The sequence below is a fragment of the Molossus molossus genome, unplaced genomic scaffold (assembly GCF_014108415.1).
Source record: "Molossus molossus isolate mMolMol1 unplaced genomic scaffold, mMolMol1.p scaffold_m16_p_1, whole genome shotgun sequence".
Classification (NCBI taxonomy): domain Eukaryota; kingdom Metazoa; phylum Chordata; class Mammalia; order Chiroptera; family Molossidae; genus Molossus; species Molossus molossus.
The window spans coordinates 169442332-169463551 of record NW_023425344.1 but is presented as its reverse complement, the minus strand read 5'-3'; the positions used below and the strand labels follow the sequence as shown (position 1 = coordinate 169463551).

The 21220-nt window shown below is 38.7% G+C and overlaps 1 protein-coding gene across 23 annotated transcripts in view; it reads right to left on the bottom strand.

The window, feature by feature from the left end:
* The window catches only part of SLC25A21 (solute carrier family 25 member 21), a 463129-nt gene that overhangs the window by 417641 nt on the left and 24268 nt on the right, over positions 1-21220 (bottom strand). For 20 of the 23 annotated variants that reach the window (XR_004958936.1, XR_004958935.1, XR_004958941.1 and 17 more), the window contains exons 7-9: positions 20961-21020; positions 2238-2403; positions 1646-1837 (exon numbers count right to left, since the gene is read on the bottom strand). The gene's annotated coding sequence lies outside the window, so the exon portion shown is untranslated. Of the gene's footprint in view, positions 1-1645; positions 1838-2237; positions 2404-4120; positions 4139-14835; positions 14847-17883; positions 17927-20960; positions 21021-21220 lie in introns of those variants that run through there. The other 3 variants (XR_004958952.1, XR_004958953.1, XR_004958954.1) reach the window with 3 other exon arrangements.

Sequence of the window (21220 nt, the reverse complement as noted above, 5' to 3'; positions counted from 1 at the left end):
CATCGAGCCCAACAGGAAATACAATTTGTCTCACCAACACATATTGGAAAAGATCCCCATTTTCAGTTATTTTTTCTTTGGGGCTTCAAAAGTGAAAGTGAAATATCAGTTTTAACATTAAATGTGTCACCAATGGCTTTGGGGATTTTCATATTATAAACTTAAAAACACAGTTGGAACATATTGGTCATTCAGAATTGAATGTTTAAATGTACATGAGGATTTTTCTCTTGAAAATGTATCTTTAGATTCAGATGGCCTTTCCTATTCCTAATTATCTCCTAATTATTTGCTTACGTTGTTGCTAAAATATCATAATACTTACAAGCTCTAATTTTAAACACTCTAACTTGAAAATATTTCTGCAGCTGTTGTTTTTGTCGGATTCACTTTTTTAAAAAGTTGAAGAATCATGCAGCTAATGGTATAAAGTGAAGATAAATTAATAAATCATTTTATGTTTAAAATCAATGAAAACTGGGCAGCTAACTAGAGTGAGTACAAAAAACCTTATTTTAATACTCAGGGGTTCTTCTTGTGAATATATGTTCTGTCGCATACCTTTCTGTCAGACAAAGTCTCTGAGTTGAGAACGGGCCCCTGCCGAGTCTCTGAAAATCGATTGTTCAAAAATCTTAATTATAAGTAAGTAAACAAAGAGCGGGTTGAAGTAGTGCAGAGTTCTAATGAGTTAATATAACAAAACTCAAGCAAAGTCAACTCTCTTCAAAGCCAGCAGGCTCGGCTCTGACAGTCATCCATCAAACTGAAGGTCTCCTTAATAAATGCCAATTATAGGGCATATATGCATAAACGTGGCTAGCATAAGCCATGGGATCATTTCCTTCTGAGAAAACTAGTGACCAAGAAAACTCCCACGCGGTGCAAAGTGACCGGCCCACCCAACAGGAAGGCTTGCTTCTGATCAGAATACTAACCAGTATTATTGCTCTCCCTCTTTTTTTCAACTTTGGAAAAGTTCAGAACCACACAGAATTTTGTTTGGGGTTATACAAATTCCTTCACAATTTGTATAGAAGTCTAACATAACTTTTTAAAAGCCATGACATGCCCATAATGTATACAGAGTCTCTGACTTCCGCTGTGAGCGAGGCTTTTTCCTAACTTAATCATACTCAAATTTCACCCCTTTTAAAGATCCTGATTCAAAAATGTTCACTCATTCTCCACAGTCCACAAATTTATACCATCTCTTCCTGTGGTATTTTATGTGCATAAATTAAAAAAGAATGGCCTCCAATGAGGATTAAAAGGTTGAAAAATATCATAGACTTTCTAAATTTAGTTTCATTTTTGTTATTTTAATTCTCAAAATATGTGTGTTAACAATGCATATATCACATATATATTTTTCTATAGTCTTATAAAATAACCCATTCATGTTAACCTTATTACCTACAGGAAATGCTGGCTTAACTCAGATAGGAAGTTACCTTGTAGGCTTCTCCTCATATCACCATGTAACCCAGCATATTTGAGAAATGAACACATGACAACTCGAGAAATAACTAAAATATGCCCTACTGGTACATTTGCTTTTATTGTGGAATTCAGTAAGAGTTCACATCATTATATGATTCCCAACTTTCAAAAATGTTCCTCTGCCACTTTTTTTATTATCTACCTGGCCAGGTGCTGAGCCCATCCTCAAGCAGGTTTCCTAGTGGTATTTGATGACATCGGGGGGAGGGGAAGACAGTTTCTTAGAAAAGATAGCCACAGATCTTGTCCAGAAGCCAAGGGCCAAAATGTCATACCACAGCATTACTTCTTTAAAGCAGGTAGGTGGGTTTTCTGAAAGAAGGGCTATATTCTCCTATGATGACAGAGATAATTAATGGAGTATATGAAAACATTCATGTTTGATATTTTTATGCAAATGGATTAGAATAGTCTGCATAGCCCCAAGTTGATGTCTCATCTAATTGCCCCATAAAGTGACATCTTCCATCACACATGTGGACCCGTGCTAAATTCATTTATTTCCATCTTGCCTGATATTATGATGAATGGTCTGAGCTCCATTCAATTATTTAAAATGTGCAAAGAAACAGAAACAATGAAACTGGCAAAGCCCTCTACATTCTTAGGAACAATTTAGGCTAATTAGCATCAACTTCTCCCCCATTCATCATACCCCTTTAGAAATATAAACAAACTGTCAGCTCTAACCTAACAAACAGATCACTGAGCTACTTAACACAAATTATTCTTACATGAAAAGCTCCTTCTCAGGCAATATTCTCCTTTAGGGCATCTGGGAAGCTGAGCTATTAAAATTGAAGACATATGTTCCAGTCAAACTCAACTCCCGGATTGTAATGATCGCTGTTGTGACAGTTTTCAGTCAGCATACTTGCTGCTGGCAACACAGCCCCAAGCCTGAGAAAAACAAAAGTCAAATGGAATGATGCAAGCAGAGCCACGGATGCAGAAGACACCTCCTCACACTACCCATCACCATTTACTTGGTGGGGCTCACTCTTAGGGTCTCCTGTTCCAGCTCAAAGTTTTCCTGCATTTCATTTAGGGTATTAGGGTGAGGAAGGTAAAAAATGTGGTCTGTGACAAGGCTATGCATTTCGCCATGTGTTTATTTTAATTATATCCTATGAGGCTGATGCTACTTAACTTTCAATATTCAGTGGACGCCTCTAAGTCCTAGCCTATAACTTCAGAGCACCTGGAGAGGATATAGTTGGAAGGATCCAGGTGAAGAGAAATGTAGCTTGCAGATAGATTGGGTATGGCCCTCAAATGGACTACTTAGAAACTCTGAACTCATTTCTTTCAACTAACAGGAATAAAAATGAACTGTTTATACTTTTACATACTAGAATTTTATAGTTAAGTCCCTTCCTGGATATTGGACCCAGATAATATTTTCTTCATTTGTTTAAGTGCAGCCATACACGCACCATCAATTCTCATTATTTGCCCACGTTATGCTCTATAAAGTCACCATTAACACTGAATTAGCAAGTTGGGAACCCATTGCTCCTAGGGGAAATACAAAGTTAAGTTCCTATGAGCCTCTGGTCACAGTCTTTTCAACAACGGATTGGTATGCAACCTTATTTTACCCATGTTTCTGTCTAAAGACACCTTATTTGATACATACTGTGGATTTATTAACACTGGCCTCACAACCAACAGTACTATAATGCATGCCTGAATAAAGCTTATCAAACACACGAATTTTCTCATGACCCATCACAGCCTTCTTGTGTTAGGGACACTAGACAGTATTTCAGCACTATGCTTGGGGACCATGTTAAACAGTGAAATCACCAACCAAAAAAGCACAAAATTGGGGAACTCATGGCACTGAATAGACCATGAATGGGATCCCTGTTTACCATGTGAGAGCCAAACAGGAAGGCTAGAGTGTCATCACGTTCAACCTCAGCTGGAAGCCTGCACTTCACATGACTGAAAGTTTTCACCATTTTCACAGGTCTGCGACGGAAAGCGCCACAAGTCTTGATTTTGAGGGTACAAATAAATTTTGGCAAGTAGGCAAATTCACAAATACTAAATCTGCAAATGAGGATCAACTGTATATACATTCATATGTATATACTCCCCTCAGATTTGCCTCCGAGTTGTTTCTCTTGGTAAACTAGAGTCATGGTCTGAAAATCAAGCAGAGCCTTCACAAGCTAACTGATAAATGCTGGTGGCCACCGACTTTTTAGTAACATGGTAAATCACAAAGCCCTTCTAATATGTTTCTATTCTTTAGCTTCCTAGAAGTATCAGCACTGATGGCACCTATAACTACTGCAGTAATAGTGTCAGTTGCTATGTGAATTTGCTATTATTTGTTGTGGAGGGTAGCTGTTGCCGCTAGCATCCCTCTCCCCCTTCCCCTACCTACCTTGGTCTCAGATTTTCCATCCATACTGTTTAAGCAGGGTTGTCCCTAGAAGTGGGCTACTGGCCTTTAAGCCAATTAGTGCATCCCATCCCCTTAGCTACAGTGATTCCTTTAGGGATGAGCACATGATTCAGTCTGGGCGTATGATACTTAAGGAAATACTTGCTTAGCATATCTTGGAAAAATGATTCCTCTCTGAGAGTCATGGTGGGAACCAGCCCCAGGAGGAAGCAGGCACTACAGGAAGCAGAGCAGAAAAATGTAAAGAAACTGGACCTTGGAGATAGTGTTAAGCTATGGGAAAAAGTCTCACATTTATCACACCATATTTTTAAATTATTCAATAACTAATAAATACCCTTCATTTTTTAAGGCAACTTGGGCGAGGTTGTTTTTCCTTTACTCAAGAGAATTCTGATATATTTGCATGCTAGTTTTTACCTGCCTGTTCCTAACACACACACACACACACACACACACACACACACACACACACTAATTACCTGAATTATCTTTTGCTCAACGTTTTATATACTCTTTGCTTCCCAAGAAGCATGACTGATAATAGCAGCCATTGATAAATATATTTAATTTAACTAGTAGAATGGAGACTACCTTCCATGGATGTAATCATAAACAGTATACCACATTAACAATAGAATGGTTAACCAAGATGGCTGCTATCCACATTGCTGTTCACCCATGAGAAAACAGTTCTTGATATAATTACTTTAAATATAAAGTGGCTCATTTTATATTATACACATTTGTACTACAGAAAACTAAAATCTTAATATACCCAGTCAAGATTCATTTTTAGTTTATCAAGTAAAATTACAAAGGTAACATGTCCTTGACTCCTGCTCACCCCTCAAAGTAGGATAACTTTAAAATACTTTTATTTCAGCATTTCAAATTGCAGTTTCTCTGGATTGGGATAAAAAGAATATAGCTGAATGTTACCCAAGCTTCATTTATAAATGTAAAACAATATCCCAACTTTTCAAAATTTCTGCCCAGCCTTTTCTTTCTCTATGGGTGGTTTTAACAGCCATAGTTATTTGTGGATGCAAAACTGTGTGTATAATAAATTGCAACTGCAATTGACTAACCTCAGAAGGTTTGACAAGTGACTAATTACTCCCACAGGTGGCCAACTGCTTTGGCAATTAGCCCATTGTAGGCAAAATTCATAGCGTGTAAGAAAGAAGCTTCCTTTTCAAAATATCCACACCTCCTTTTTGGAGGATGAATGGAAGGGAGAGGACTTACAGGAAAAGGGGGGGAAGGGATGAAGGGATAAGGGTTAAATGGAAAAATTAATGGCTTCTTCCACAAACAAACCATTTAATCTGATTTTTTTTCTCCCAAGGTGGTGGAATTCCACCCGACCACCTCCCACCAAATAAACCTCAGCAATAACTTTAAAGAGAGATGAGGACATCTAGCTAAACAGTTTTAATAATTCTAAGACCATCTGCCATAAACAAATATTTTTTCTTTAGATTTACATGTTTCACAAATATTTGAGTGATACTCTAGCAATTTTGGGGACTCTATTTTAACATATTCTTCATATCATACAGAAAATAGCATGAAAGTATTGTCTAAATGTACATTTTTTTCAGTCATTTATCTGTGATTATATTACTTCATTAGCTTCCTACTAAAATGTCTTTAAGCCCTAGAATAACATTCCTATACTAAAGCAATGTGGTCAAGTGTGGAATTTAAATTTTAAAGATTTCTTTCTTTAACAGACTTCTATCTAGAATTAGGTGTTAAAATGTCCATACTACCCAAAATGATCTACAGATTCAATGTAATTCCTATCAAAAATTCCAATGGCCTTTTTTATAGAAATGGAAAAATCAATCCTAAAATTCATATGAGATCACAAAAGATCCACAGTAGCCAAAGCAATCTCAAATAAGAAAACAGACCTGGAGACATCACACTGCCTGACTTCAAAATATACTACAAAGCTATAGTAATCATAACAGTATAATACTGGCATAAAAATAGATATGTAATAGCAATGGAACAGAGTAGAGAGCTTAGAAATAAATCTACACATTTATATTCATCTGATCTTTGACATAGGCGCAAAGAACACACAAAGGGGAAAAGACAGTCTCTTCAATAAATGGTGTTGAGAAAACTCAATAATCACATGTAGAAAAATGAAATTGGACCCTTCTCTCACACATATACAAAAATCAATTAAAAATGGGTTAAAGACTTAAACATAAAACCTGAAACTAAAGCTGCTAGAAGAAAAGAGGAAGAAAGCTTCTTGATATTGGTCTGGGCAATGTTTTTGGTTTTTTTTTTGGTATATAAACCCAAAAGCACAGGCAATAAAAGCTAAAATAGACAAATGGAACTACATCAAACTAAGGAGCTTCTGCACAGCAAAGAAAACAATCGACAGAGTAAAGTGACAACCTATAGAATGAAAGAAAATATTTGCTAACCATCTGATAAGGAGTTAATATCCAAAATATATAAGGAACTCAAGTAACTCAATAGAATAAAAACAAATAACCCAATTAAAAAACAGACAAAGACCTGGATAGACATTTCTCAAAAGAAGATAACAGGTATATGAAAAAATACTCAGTATCATTAATTACCAGGAAAATGCAAATTAAAACCACAATGAAATATCACCTTCCACCTTATGTGAAACCAGCTAAGTGTTCATCAGCAGAAAAATGGATAAAAAAAAAAAATGTGGTGTATGTAGAAATACAATGGAATACTATTCAGCCTTAAAAAATGAAATCTTGGCCCTGGCTGGTTTGGCTCAGTGGTTGGAGTGTCGGCCTGAGGGCCAGAGAGTCCTGGGTTCAGTTCCCACTAGGCCCTAGGAGCTCGAGGCATGCACCAAAAAAAAGAAAAAGAAATCTTGTCATTGTCAACAACACAGATGAACCTGGAGGACACAATACTAAGTGAAATAAAGCCAGGTGCTGAAAGACAATTACTGCATGTTCTCATTCATATGTTGAATCTTAAAAAGTTGAACTCTTAGGATCAGAGAGTAGAATGGTTATTACCAGGGGCAGCAGGATGGGGAAGACAAGGAATTATTGGTCAAAGGGTACAAGGCTTCAGATATGTAGGATGACCTAATTCTTGAGACCTAATGTACACCATGGTAACGATAGTCAACAAAATTGTCCTGTAGACTTGAAATTTGCTAACAGAGTAGATCTAAATTATTCTCACATTTACACACACACACAAAAAAAGGTAACTATGAGGTGATGAATATGTTAATTACCTTACTATGTTAATGATGTCAAAATGTATACATATATCAAAGCATTACCTGGTACATCTTAAATACATACAATTTTTACCTGTCAATTATATCTCATTAAGGCTAAAAGATTTAAAAAATAGGCAAGGGAAGGAAAATGGCGGCAGAGTGAATGAATGGAAGCTACACAGACCATCTCCCAGGACCAAACTGGAATTACAACGAAAATAAAGACAAATCGTCAGGAAAATACAACCAAAAAGCAGCTTGGAGGACCACATAACCAGGGACACTGACTCAATCCTGGTAGGCTTTCGAAGACATGAGAGAGGGCAGGGAGCCCATGGTCTGCAGTGGCCTGTGCTGGGACCTGCGGTGGCATCGGCTGGGACCTGCGGTGGCATCGGCTGGGACCTGCGGCCTCAGTTGAGAGCTTGCCCTTGGCTGGGAGCTGCGCCCTTGGCTGGGAGCAGCACCCACGGTTACACTCCCAAGCGGCTCCAGAGCACAGAGCCGGGACAGAGGCTAAAATAGCAGCAGCCACTCACCCTGGGCTCCTGCAGAGGGAGGGCAGACAGGACTGGAACTGTGTGGGGTCACTCGGGATTTAGAGGGCCCTCAGAGCTTTTGCTGAGTTGCAGCCACACAGGACTGAGGTCATCTTACTCCTTCCCAGGGCCCTGGGGAGAGGCGGTGGCCCCTCCCTCAGAGAGTCAACCCCACCCAATGGCCATTGAAATGCTAATTGAGGCCATTTAACAACCAGCATCTGCCCCACCATCAGGAAATCCTCTTACACTGAGCACCTGTGGGAGTTTTTCATTCAACTCAGAAACCAAGGTTCTTCAGGTGACCACTATTAATGGCCTCTAGGCAAAAAGCTAGAGAACAACTACCATTCCGTGGGCTAGCAATTCTAACCAGGAAAGTAAGACTTGACAGTGGTGTTTAACTTGAGTCCACACTGCCTCATCCAAACCCAGGAGAGGGAGCCACAAACAGCAGAACACCAATATCCACAGGGAAAATTTGGCAGGTTCTAAAGCCCACTGTGACAGCCAAAATGGTGAAACACAGAAACAAAAGCCAAATGAAAGAACAAGAGACCTCTACCGAAGATGAGATAAATGAGGTGCAGAACTAGAATTCAGTAAACGGAACTAGAATTCGGACCCATGATCTTGAAGAAGCTCAACAGCATGTGGAAGGACAAGAGCACCATGAGTAAAGATATAGAAATGTTGAAAATCAGTTGGAAATTAAAACCACCAAGAAGAAATAATGAATGACATATTAGAAATAAAGAACACATTGGAAAGTCTAAATAGCAGAGTAGAGGAAGCTGAGGACCGGATCAGTGAATTAAAAGATAGGGTAGAAAAAAATCAACCAATAAGAAAATCAAAAGAAAAAAATAATTAAAAAACAAACAAACAGGAAAACAGCTTAAGAGAACTGTGGGACAACTAAAAACGTAATAATATTCACATCATAGGAGTCCCCAAAGAAGAAGAAAATGAGCAAGGGTTAGAGAATATATTCAAAGAAATAGTGACAGCCCTGACCAGTTTGGCTCAGCGGTTAGAGCGTTGGCCTGCGGTCCGGAGAGACCCAGGTTCAGTTCCTGGTAAGGGCATGTACCTCGGTTGCAGTTCGTCCCTGGCCCTGGCTGGGTCGTGTGGGTGGCAACCACTCGATGTGTCCCTTTCACGTCAATGTTTCTCTCTCTCCCACCCACTCTATCTGAACAAAATATATATATATAAAAAAAAAGAAATAGTGACAGAAAACTTCCCTAATTTGGTAAAGGAAGAAGGCATTCAAGTGCAAGAAGCACAGAGAACCCCAAGTAAGAAGAACCCAAACAGGCCCACACCAAGACACATAGTAATCAAAGTGCCAAAAATTCAAGACAAAGAGAGAATCCTAAAAGCAGCAAGAGAGAAGCAACAGGTTACCTACAAAGGAACCCCCATAAGGCTCTCAGCTGACTTCTCAAAAGAAACACTACAGGCCAGAAGGGAATGGCATGAGGTAATCAAGGTCATGAAAAACAAGGATCTGAACCCAAGACTACTCTACCCAGCAAGGCCATCATTCAAAATAGAAGGTCACATAAAGAGCTTCCCAGACAAAAAAAAAAAAGACTAAGGGAATACATTAGCACCAAACCAGCACTGCAAGAAATGTTAAAAGGACTGCTGTAATTAGCAGGAGAAATAGGAAGAAAAATAGAACCACACTAAACAAAAATGGCAATAAATAAGTACATATCAATAATCACCTTAAATGTAAATGGATAGAATGCTCCCATAAAAAGACACAGAATAGCTGATTGGATAAGAAAGCATGACTTATCTATATGTTGTTTACAAGAGACCTACCTCACAACAAAAGACTCATATAGGTTGAAAGTGAAGGGATGAAAAAAAATATTCCAAGCAAACAAAAAGAAAAAAAAAGCTGGGGTAGCAATACTTGTATCTGATAAAATAGATTTCAAAATGAAGGCCATAACTAGAGACAAAGAAGGTCACTACATAATATTGAAAGAATCTATCGAACAAAAAGATATAACCTTGATAAATATATATGCACCCAATATAGGAGCACCAAAATATATTAAAAATCTTCTGGAGGACTTCAAAGGAGAAAACGATAGCAATATAATCATAGCAGGGGATTTCAAAACCCTGCTGACATCACTGGATAGATCCTCTAGACAAAAAATTAGCAAGAAAACAGAGACTCTAAATGAAGCACTAGACCAAATGGATTTAATAAATATCTACAAAGAATTACACCCCAAAACTACAGAGTTCACATTGTTCTCAAGTGCACATGGGACGTTCTCAAAGACAGACCACTTGTTAGGACACAAACTAAGTCTCTACAAGTTCAAGAAGACTGAAATCATATCAAGCATCTTCTCAAATCACAATGGCATGAAACTAGAAATCAATTGCAACAAGAACATGCAAAGACATTTGGAACACATGGAAGCTAAATAGCATGTTATTAAACAATGAATGGGTTACCGAGGAGATCAAGGAAGAAATGAAAAACTTCTTAGAAACCAATAAAAATGAAGACACAACAACACAAAATCTATGGGATGCAGCGAAAGCAGTTCTGAGAGGGAAGTTCATAGCACGACAGGCCTACCTCAAAAAACAAGAAAAATCTCTAATAGACTATCTAACCTCATAATTTAAAGAATTAGAGAGCAAACAAAAAGAAAACCCCAGAGCAAGTAGAAGGAAGGAAATAGTAAAGATCAGAGCAGAAATAAATGACATAGAGTCCAAAAAAAACAATTCAAAGGATCAATGAACCAAAGAGCTGGTTTTTCGAAAAGATAAACAAAATTGATGGACCCTTAGCTAGACTCCCCAAGAAACAAAGAGAGAGAACCCAAATACACAAAATCAGAAGTGAAAGAGGAGAAGTAACAACTGACACCACAGAAGTACAAAAGATCGTTAACAACTACTATGAACAATTATGTGGCAACAAATTGGACAATCTAAGCGAAATGGACAAATTTCTAGAAACACATAGTCTCCCAAAACTGGACCAGGAAGAGATAGAAAACTTGAACAGACCAATAACAACAGAAGAAATTGAAGATGTAATCAAGACTCTCCCAGCAAACAAAAGCCCAGGCCCAGATGGCTTCACGGGGGAGTTTTACCAAACATTCAAAGAAGAACTAACACCCATTCTCCTCAAACTATTTCAAAAAATTCAAGAAGAAGGAAGACTTCCAAACTTGTTTTATGAAGCCAGCATAATTCTAATTCCAAAACGAGAAAAAGACACTACAAAGAAAGAAAACTACAGGCCAATATCCCCGATGAACATAGATGCCAAAATCCTGAACAAAATACTAGCAAATTGGATCCAGCAATACACCAAAAAAATTATTCACCATGACCAAGTGGAATTCATCTCAGGGATGCAAGGCTGGTACAATATTTGCAAATCAATAAACGTGATACACCACATAAACAAAATGAAGAATAAAAACCACATGATCATATCAATAGATGCTGAAAAAGCCTTCGACAAAATCCAGCATCCATTTCTGATAAAAACACTCAGCAATGTGGGAATAGAGGGATCATATCTTGACATAATAAAAGCCATATATGAAAGACCTACGGCCAACATCATACTCAATGGGCAAAAACTAAAAGCATTTCCCTTAAGAACAGGAACAAGGCAAGGGTGCTCACTTTCGCCACTCTTATTTAACATAGTACTGGAAGTCTTACCCACAGCAATCAGACAGGAAGAAAAAATAGAAGGGATGCAAATTGGAAAGGAGGAAGTGAAACTCATTATTCGCAGATGACATGATACTATACGTAGAAAACCCTAAAGACTCCATCAAAAATTTACTAGACTCAATAAATGAATTTGGCAAAGTAGCAGGATACAAAACTAATGTCAAGAAATCGATGGCATTCTTATACACCAATGATGAACTCACAGAATGAGAAACTAAGAAAACAATCCCATTTACCATTGCGGCAAAAAAAAACTTAAGATACCTAGGAATAAAATTAACCAAAGAAATAAAAGACCTATTAGCATAAAACTACAGGTCATTGAAAAAAAGAAATAGAGGAAGATATAAAAAAGTAGAAGCACATACCCTGTTCATGGATTGGAAGAATTAACATCATTAAAATGTCCATACTACCCAAAGCAATCTATAGATTCAATGCGATCCCCATCAAAATACCAACGGCATACTTCACAGAATTAGAACAAATACTTCAAAAGTTCATATGGAACCAAAAAGACCTCGGAGAGCCACAGCAATCTTGAAAAAGAACAAAGTTGGAGGGATCACATTAACAGATTTCAGGTTATACTACAAAGCCACTGTAATCAAAACAACCTGGTACTGGCACAAGAACAGGCATATAGACCAGTGGAACAGAACATAGAACCCCGAAGTGGACCCAAGGTAATATGCTCAATTAATATTTGACAAAGGTGGCAAGAGCATACAGTGGAGTAAGGACAGCCTCTTTAATAAATGGTGTTGGGACAATTGGACAGCTACATGCAAGAAAATGACCATCAACTTACACCATACACAAGAATAAACTCAAAATGGATCAGAGACTTAAATGTGACTCATGAATCCATAAAAATCCTAGAAGAAACTGTAGGCAACAAAATTTCAGACATCATATGCAGCAGAATTTTCACTGATACATCACCTAAGGCAATAGAAACAAAGGAGAAAATGAACACATGGGACTACATCAAACTCAAAAGATTCTGCACAGGGAAAGATACAATCATCAAAACAGAAAGGCTACCCACTGTATGGCAGAGCATAATTGCCAATGATATATCAGATGAGGGGTTAATTTCCAATATATATAGAGTGCTCATACAACTCCACAACAGGAAGACAAAGAACCCAATTAAAAAATGGGCAGAGGAACTAAATAGACACCTCTCAAAGCAGGACATACAAATATGTCTAAGAGACATATGAAGAAATGCTCAACATCACTAATCATCAGAGAGATGCAAATTAAAACAACAATGAGGTATCACCTCACACCTGTCAGAATGGCCACCATCAACAAATTATCAAACAACAAGTGTTGGCGAGGGTGTGGAGAAAAGGGGACTCTAGTACACTGCTGGTGGGAATGCAGACTGGTGCAGCCACTATGGAAAACAATATAGTGTTACCTCAAAAAATTAAAAACTGACCTTCCATTTGACCCAGTGATCCCACTTCTAGGAATATACCCTAGTGCGCCTGAAACACCAATCAGAAAGAATATATGTACCCCCATGTTTGTAGCAGTACTATCTACAATAGCGAAGATCTGGAAACAGCCCAAGTGTCCATCAGTAGATGAATAGATAAAAAAGCTGTGGTACATATACACAATGGAGTACTATGCAGCTCTAAGAAAGATTTCTTATCCTTTGAGACAACATGGAGTGACCTGGAAAGTATTATCCTAAGCAAAACAAGCCAAACAGAGAAAGACAAGTATCATATGATCTCACTTATTTGTGGAATATAATGAACATAACAGTCTGAGGAAAGGGATAGTCCCAGAGATATAGAAGTGGGGTACAGACTAACCATCCCCAGAAGAGGGGGTGGTGGGGGAGAGATAAACCACGGAACTTATATGCATGTATGCATGAACAATGGATATGGACAACAACGCTGGGGACAGGGTGGGGAGGGTCGGGGAGGGGGAAATCAGTGGGGGGAAAAAGGAGAAACATCTGTAACAAAAATAAATAAATTAATAAAAAAATAAAAAATAAATAAAAAATACGCAATTTTTTGAAGCAGCCACGCTGTGATGAGTCTCTGTTCACCAGAGGCAGGTCTCTCGGAGGACAAGACTGACTGCACTGCAAGAAACAGGCAGTCTACACACCAGACTAGGAGCAATTGGACTCTTCATTACCATCCAGCTAAGATGAAACCTATTAGTAGGGAAAAGATGAAAATATTTGATAGTGTCCAGTTTGGTGAAAATGGGGAGATCTAAGTGCTATACTGAGAACAAGAATTTGGGGGAAATAGTAGCATCTATCAAAATGTAAAAGCCAAATTTGTTTGAACCATATATTTCTCTTCTAGGGAATTATGCTACAGATATATAATTTTGTACATGCACACATATACATTCACTCATACACACATACTAACATCCACACATATACACATATACAAAAGTCCACACATACACACACACACACACACACACACACACACACACACACACGTGAATCTAGATGAATATACCGCATTGCACGGTGCTTATTGCAACATGGTTATTAATAGCAGCAAAAAAAAAAAAAAGTGGAAACAAGATAAATGGTATCAATAGTGACTGGTTAAATAAACTACGGCATATAAACACAACAAAGTAAAATACTAGTATCTAGTTTTTGAAACATGAATTAACTTTACATATCAAAATACAAAATATCTGTCCAATATAACAAATAAATTAATTAATAAAAATATATCTGTCCATGATAAAATATAAGCTCCATGAGAGTAGAAATTTGGTCTGCTTTAATCACTGCTATATTATCTGGGTCTAGATCAGTGTATGGCACATAGGTCCTCAATAAATATTGTTGAATTGAAATAACTCTGATATTCAGTAAAAATATATGGCAGAAAGGGCATGAATAAAAAAGGTAGCAATGAAAAACACCTTGACCTGGTGTTCAAAATTAGCATCACAAATGAGGCACATATGAATACATATGCCTCTAGTTGTGATATCCCAGAAAAACATATCACTTACATAGTATGTATTCCACCCAAGAACGCATAAAGAAATATCAGACAAACCCAAAATGAGAAAGTCTATTAAATTTAAATAGACTTTAAATAATATAAATAATAAAGAACCGCCAGTGTTATAAATAATAAAGAACCGCTGAAAAATTGTCCAGATCAACTGGGACTAATGAGATATAACCACCAAGTTCATCCTTGGCCAGTTTGGCTCTGAGGTTGGAGCACTGGCCCACAGACTGAAGGGTCTAAGGTTTGATTTCCAGTCAAGGGCATGTACCTGGGTTGCAGGTTTGATCCCCAGCCCGTCAGGGTCGTGTGGGGAGACAACTGATTGATGTGTCTCTCTCATGTTGATATTTCTCTTCCTCTTCCTCTCTCTCTCTCTCTCTCTCTCTCTCTCTCTCTCTCTCTCTCTCTCTCACCCCCTCCTCTTTCCCTTCTACTCTCTGCAAAACTCTATGGAAAAATGTTCTCTGGTGAGGATTAACAACAACAAAAAACAACCAAGTGCAATACATGATCTGAAACTAGACCTGGTACTAAAGGGGGAAAAATACTATAAAGTACACTGTTGGACCAATCTTATAAAAGTTTTGTATCAGTGACAAAATTATTGAAGTTATAAAGAAGTTGATAATTGTATGGTGCTTATGAATATCCTTAATCACAGGAAATACACGCTAAAATATTTAGGGATTGCTATAGATTAAAATGATTATGTCTCCACCAAATTCATGTTTTAAATCCTAATGTTCAATGTGATGGTATTTGGAAATGAGACCTTTGGGAGATGATTAGATCATCAGGGTGGAGCTCTCACGAATGGGATTAGTGCCTTTGTTTGAAAAGATCCTAGAGAGCATCCTCACCCCTTCTACCACATGAGGACACAGTGAGAAAAAAAGATAACCATTTAAGGACCAAGCAGCAGATTCTCACCAGACACAGAATCTGCCTGTACTTTGACCTTGGATTTCCCAGCCCCCAGGAATGTGAGAAATAAATTTATGTTGTTTATAAGTCACCAATCTATGTTATTTTCTTACAACAGCCCAAATAGTCTAAGAGAGAAATTAAAAGGCCACAGTGTTTGCAGTTTACTTTTGATGGGTTCAGGAAAAAAATAGTATCAATGGATGAATGAATAGACATAGCTATAGAGAACAAATGATAAAGCAAATAGGACAAAATATCAACAGTGGTGAATTGGGATGAAAGATATTTTCTATAATTCTTGCAACTTTTTTTTTTGTAAATTTGAGCTTTTTTTTAAATAAAAAATTTTTTTCAAACACACACACACATAAATTTCTGGAAGCAAATACCAAAAAATATTCACAGTACTTGCCCTTGCGTAATGGAAATACAGGGATTTGGGGGTAGGGTAGGATATAGGATTGTTGAGAGGGAGGGGAACTCTTAGCATTCATTTCATATCCTTCTATACTCTCATAATTTAACATGAACTACCTTTGTAATAAGACAATGCGAATTCATTTTAAAGCAACAGCACAGAGTCATAGAAAGTATGTGGCCTTTAGATTCAAAAAAGACATTTACTGAAATCCTGTCCGTGACCACTATACTCAAGGAATGGCCTTGACCAAGTTAAGTAATTTCTTTGAGTGTGAAATTCCTTAGATGACCTAAATTTCTATTCCAAGTTCTGTCCTAAACTCACTGGGGACTGTTAGGCAGATCATTTCACCTCCCTGGGCCTCAAGTCTCTTGTCTATAAAATGAGAAATGTAAACATGATTTTTAAAAAAACTATCTTTATTGTTGAAAGTATTACAGATGTTTCCCCTTTTTCTCTCATTGACCCACTCCTCCCACTCTCCCCCACCCCCACCTTCACAGCACTGTTGTTTTGTCCACTGATTATGCATATATGCATATAAATTCTTTGGTTTATCTCTTCCTGCACCCTGCCCCTTCCCTCTGAGGTTCATCAGACTAACAACCAATTTGTACTTCTTAATCCCTTCACCTCTTCCACCCATCCCCCAAACCCACTCCCATCTGGAAATCATCTACAAGTTCTCTATCTGTGAGTCTGTTTCTATTCTGCTTGTTCATTTGGTTTGCAGATTCACTTGTGATGGATGTGTATTTATTGTCATTTTATAGTTCATATTTTTTTTTATCTTTTTCTTCTTCAAAAAGACCCTGAACCTTTCATATAATACTGGTTTGGTGGTGATGAAACCCTTTAGCTATTTTTTTTGTCTAGGAAGCTCTTTATATGTCCATCAATTCTAAATTACAGCTTTGCAGGACAGAGTAATCTTGGTTGTAGGTCTCTGCTTTTCATCACCTTGAATATTTCTTGCCATTCCCTTCTGGTCTGCAAAGTTTCTTTTGAGAAATTGGCTGACAGTCTTATTAGAGCTCCCTTGTAGGTAACCAACTGCTTTTCTCTTGCTGCTTTTAATATTCTTTGTCTTTAACCTTTGGCATTAAATTCATGTGGGCTTCTTTGGATTCATCTTGTTTCTCTGTGCTTCCTAGACTTGTACATCTGTTTTCTTCACCAAGTTAGGGAAGTTTTCTTTCATTATTTTTTTTACATAGACTTTCAGTTTCTTGCTCTCTCTCTTCTCCTTCTAGCACCCCCATTATGCGAATGTTGGTACACCTGAAGTCCCAGAGGCTCCTTACACTATCCTCATTTTTTGGATTCTTTTTCTTTTTGCTGTTCTGATTGGGTGTTTTTTGCTTCCTTATAGTCAAAATCAATGGTTTGATTCTCGGCTTTACCTACTCTACTACTGATACCCTGTAAATTATTCCTTATTTCAGTTAGTGCATCCTTCATTTCTGACTGATCTTTTATTATGCTGTTGAGGTCCTCACTAAGTTCCTTGGGCATCCTTATAACCAGTGTTTATAACTCTGAATTTGTTACATTGCTTATCTCCATTTTGGTTGGCTTTTTTCCTGGAGTTTTGCTCTGTTTTTTTCATTTGGGACATGTTTCTTTGTCTCCTCATTTTGGCTACCTCACTGTGTTTGTTTCTATGTACTAGGTAGAGTTGCTACATCCCCTAAGTTTGGTAGATAGTAGGTGTCCTATAGGGGCCAGTGGTTCAGCTTCTCTGATCTCCCCAGCTGGGCACTCAAGGTGTACCCCACCCCTCATGTGGACTATAAACCATTCTGTTGTAATTGAGTGTTGACTGCTATTGGCATGTCACTGGGAGGGATTTGCCCAGGCTGATTAGCTGCAAGGACTGGCAGTTCCCACTGATCACTGACCTCTGACCACCTTGGAGGATCAGGTGTGTAGGAGCCCACCACACAAAATAAGACTTACTTCAGCAGGGCTCTGGTACCCACTGAGTCCACCCCTTGCGTGTGTCGCTTGTGGAGGTGGTTGGGTTGTGGTGCTTTGATGTTCTCTGAAGCTGTCCACTGGGTGTGCTGGCTCTGGGGCTTCCTAGGAGGAGGAGGCCAAGCTCAAACACTGCTTGTATTCTACCTGGGGCCACCAGGTATAAGCTACAGAACGATCTGCAGATGGCTGCTTCTTGATTTGGGCTTGGAGGTGCCCACGTGAGACCAAGCTTGAATCAAGACTAGTTGATGCTAGTGTTGGGCCTGGGGCCACTTAGAAAAGGTATAGGGTTTGCTGAGGCCAAATGCTGCTTGTTTGAGAGATTTTAGAAAAATCTGAAATACGAGCCAAGATAAGCCATTCACATAAAGCCACTGGAATCAGTTGGGTGGGGCAGGGCCTCAGGGAATCACAGGGTGGGACAAACAGTGTGAGCCAGGTTGCTGGAGTCCCAGATATGGTGCCTGTCTGCTAGCTCTGTTGGGAAGTTCACCAAAGGAACAATGGCCTCCACCAGCACGTCTGTCTGAGAGAAACTGCCCCTCCAGTTTTCCCTCTGATGCCAAAGAACTCAATTCTTCTCCATATGTCTCTGGTGCCTTTCAAATTTCCTCCCCAGTGCTGGAGCCTGGAGGGAGTAAGTCCAAGTAAGTCTGTGTGCTAAGGCCATGTGAGGGCCCTTTAAGAGGAGCTGCCTGGGACTCGAGAGCCTCAGCCTCTCTCAGCCTCAATTCCTGCTGGTATTTACGGACAGAAGTTGTGAGGACTTCTCTTCCTGGCACTGAAACCCTGAGCTGGAGGGCCTGTTGTGAGCTGGGGACCCCTTGCTCCTCAGGGAGGACCTTCACAGCCGAGATCTCTCTCCTGATTTTCATCTACCACATGTGGGTGTGGGACCAGCCCTTCTGCGCTTCTGTCCCTCCTACCAGTCTCGATGTGGCTTCTTCTTTGATTTCATAGTTGTAGGACATCCATTCAGCTCAATTTCAGGCAGTTCTGAATGATGGCTGTTCTGTAGTTTAGTTGTAATTTTGATGTGATTGTGGAAGGTGGAGGCAAGGACCATGTTTATCTACACCACCATCGTGACTGGAAGTGACCATGATTTCTTTTCTTTTTTTTTTTTTTTTAATCCTTACCCGAGGACATTTTTCCTTTTTTGTTCTGGTAGAGTGGGAGGGAGAGACAGGAACAGAGAGAGAGAGAGAGAAACATCGATGTGAAAGGGACACATCGAGTGGCTGCCACCCGCACGACCAACCAGGGCCGGGGACAAACTGCAACCGAGGTACGCGCCCTTAGCGGGAACCGAACCCGGGCCTCTCGGGACCGCAGGTCGACGCTCTAACCGCTGAACCAAACTGGCCAGGGCACCATGATTTCTTTTCAAATCCATTTTTACTGCAAAAGAAGTTTGGTTTTCCAGCTAATTATCTTTTTTAACAGGAAGAGTTCTTCTGAATTTTATCACTCACATGAAGAAAAGATAATCCCCCATTTCCTGGGCCAATAACTGTTACCTAATCTTTTAATATAACTTTAAAAGCTTTTTATTTCTTTTCTTTTTATTGTATCTATATTAGAAGATGGATGCTAGCCAAACCTATTGTAGTAATCATTTCACAATATATGTAAATCAAACCATCATGCTGTGTGACTTAAAATCATACTATGATGTGTGTCGATTATTTCTCAATAAAACTGGGGTGGGGAGTAAAAAAGAAACTAATTTTTAAAATTAAATGTGTCTTAAACCTTTGGAGCTGAGTCCACATTGATTTGTAATAATTTGAACTTCAACAAAGTTGGGCCAAGGGTATGGTATTCTTTCTCTGCCCCTTTTCCTCCCTCCCTTCCCCAGGGAGCATTTCTCAGCCGTTTCTCCGTGAGTCTACCGAAAACCCTCCTGGGGCAAACATCAGAGTTCCTAACCCAGGAGGGCCTGTTCTCACGTCTCTTTCCCCTTAACGTTTAAGTCTGTGCATTGCTAAAAGGAAATTTAATCCATATGCTTCTGAGTAATTTACACTTAACACATCCAAATATTCCGTTGTAACAGTCATTTGTTGTCACAAGAATCCTCCTGAGTCTTTTTAAGGCCTTTTATTCTTAGCAGTCTCAGTTTAGCCGCCATACATGGAATTTGAACTCCTGAAGGATAGTCCTTTATCTTTATTATTCCTCACTTAGTTTGGTAGAACTTGCAAGGCTTTTTCCACTCTGAGGTAAGAAAGTCTTTGTGCTAAGACACTTTTTATGTTCTTTTTTGTTATATAATCAGGGTGTGAACAATTACTATTTGCTGGGCATCAACAATGACAGGCTCTGTACTAAAAACCTATCTGTATCTTTAATCTTCAAACTGGGATAAGCATAATTTTCCCCTAATTTTCCAAGTTCAGATGCCACAGCTCTGAGAAATTAAGTAATTTGTCTAACATCACCTAGTTGATAAGAACTGAGGTGAGACTAACTCCAAATATAGCACTGTACTCTTTCTAAATTAAGTTAAAAACAAACAACTGGTGAGCTTCACCTTCCATAGCTAGAAGCATTGTTAGGCGGCCCCCTCAACCTTGTCTCCCTGGCAAACTTGATTCATCACAATTCAAATGTCAGCTCCTCTCTGAAGGTTTCCCTCTTCTTCGGTGTCTTATACATCCTTTTTTGTCATACCACAATGTAATATAATCATATTTTTCATGTCCATTTTCCTTTTAGACTATGAGGTTCTTGGGTTCAGGGTTATGTCTTGTTCCTCTTTGTCTTCCCAGAGCCCAACCCAGAGTAGACGCTTAATAAGATGTGTGTTGAACTGGATATATCCTAGTTAAGACTGAGGTGCAAATACCATTCATTGGTTCATTATCCATTCCAGGCACAGGAGACATGGCAAGATAAAACAAGTACATCACCTCCTCTACTCAACACCACTCAGGCTGGGAGCCTACTTCTTCACTTCCTATTAAGTATATCTGTATATTCCCTTTGGAGCACAAATCAGTAGAGTATAGGTGTACATTGGAGACATTATAAAACAGTAGTTGAGTGATTGGACTATGGAGTCAGCCCACCTGACTCTGAACAATTTACTTAACCTTGGTTTCCACATGAATAAAATGAGGAAAATACCTACCTGATTGGGTGGTTGTGGAACACAATTTATATTGCAGACATTACAGAACTAGAATAGCGCCTGGAACACAGAGTTCAATAAAGTTTAGCTATTGTTATCATTCTCTATCTCCCCCAGCCCATTTGTTCTTTCGCTGCTAACCAACTTATTAGCCATTATAAACTAAGAAATTCAGTGAAATTATCTAATATGATTGTTTCCTATGGCTTTTATTGTATATTGTGAAGTAATGTATTAATGCTACCTAAAAATGCCTAGAT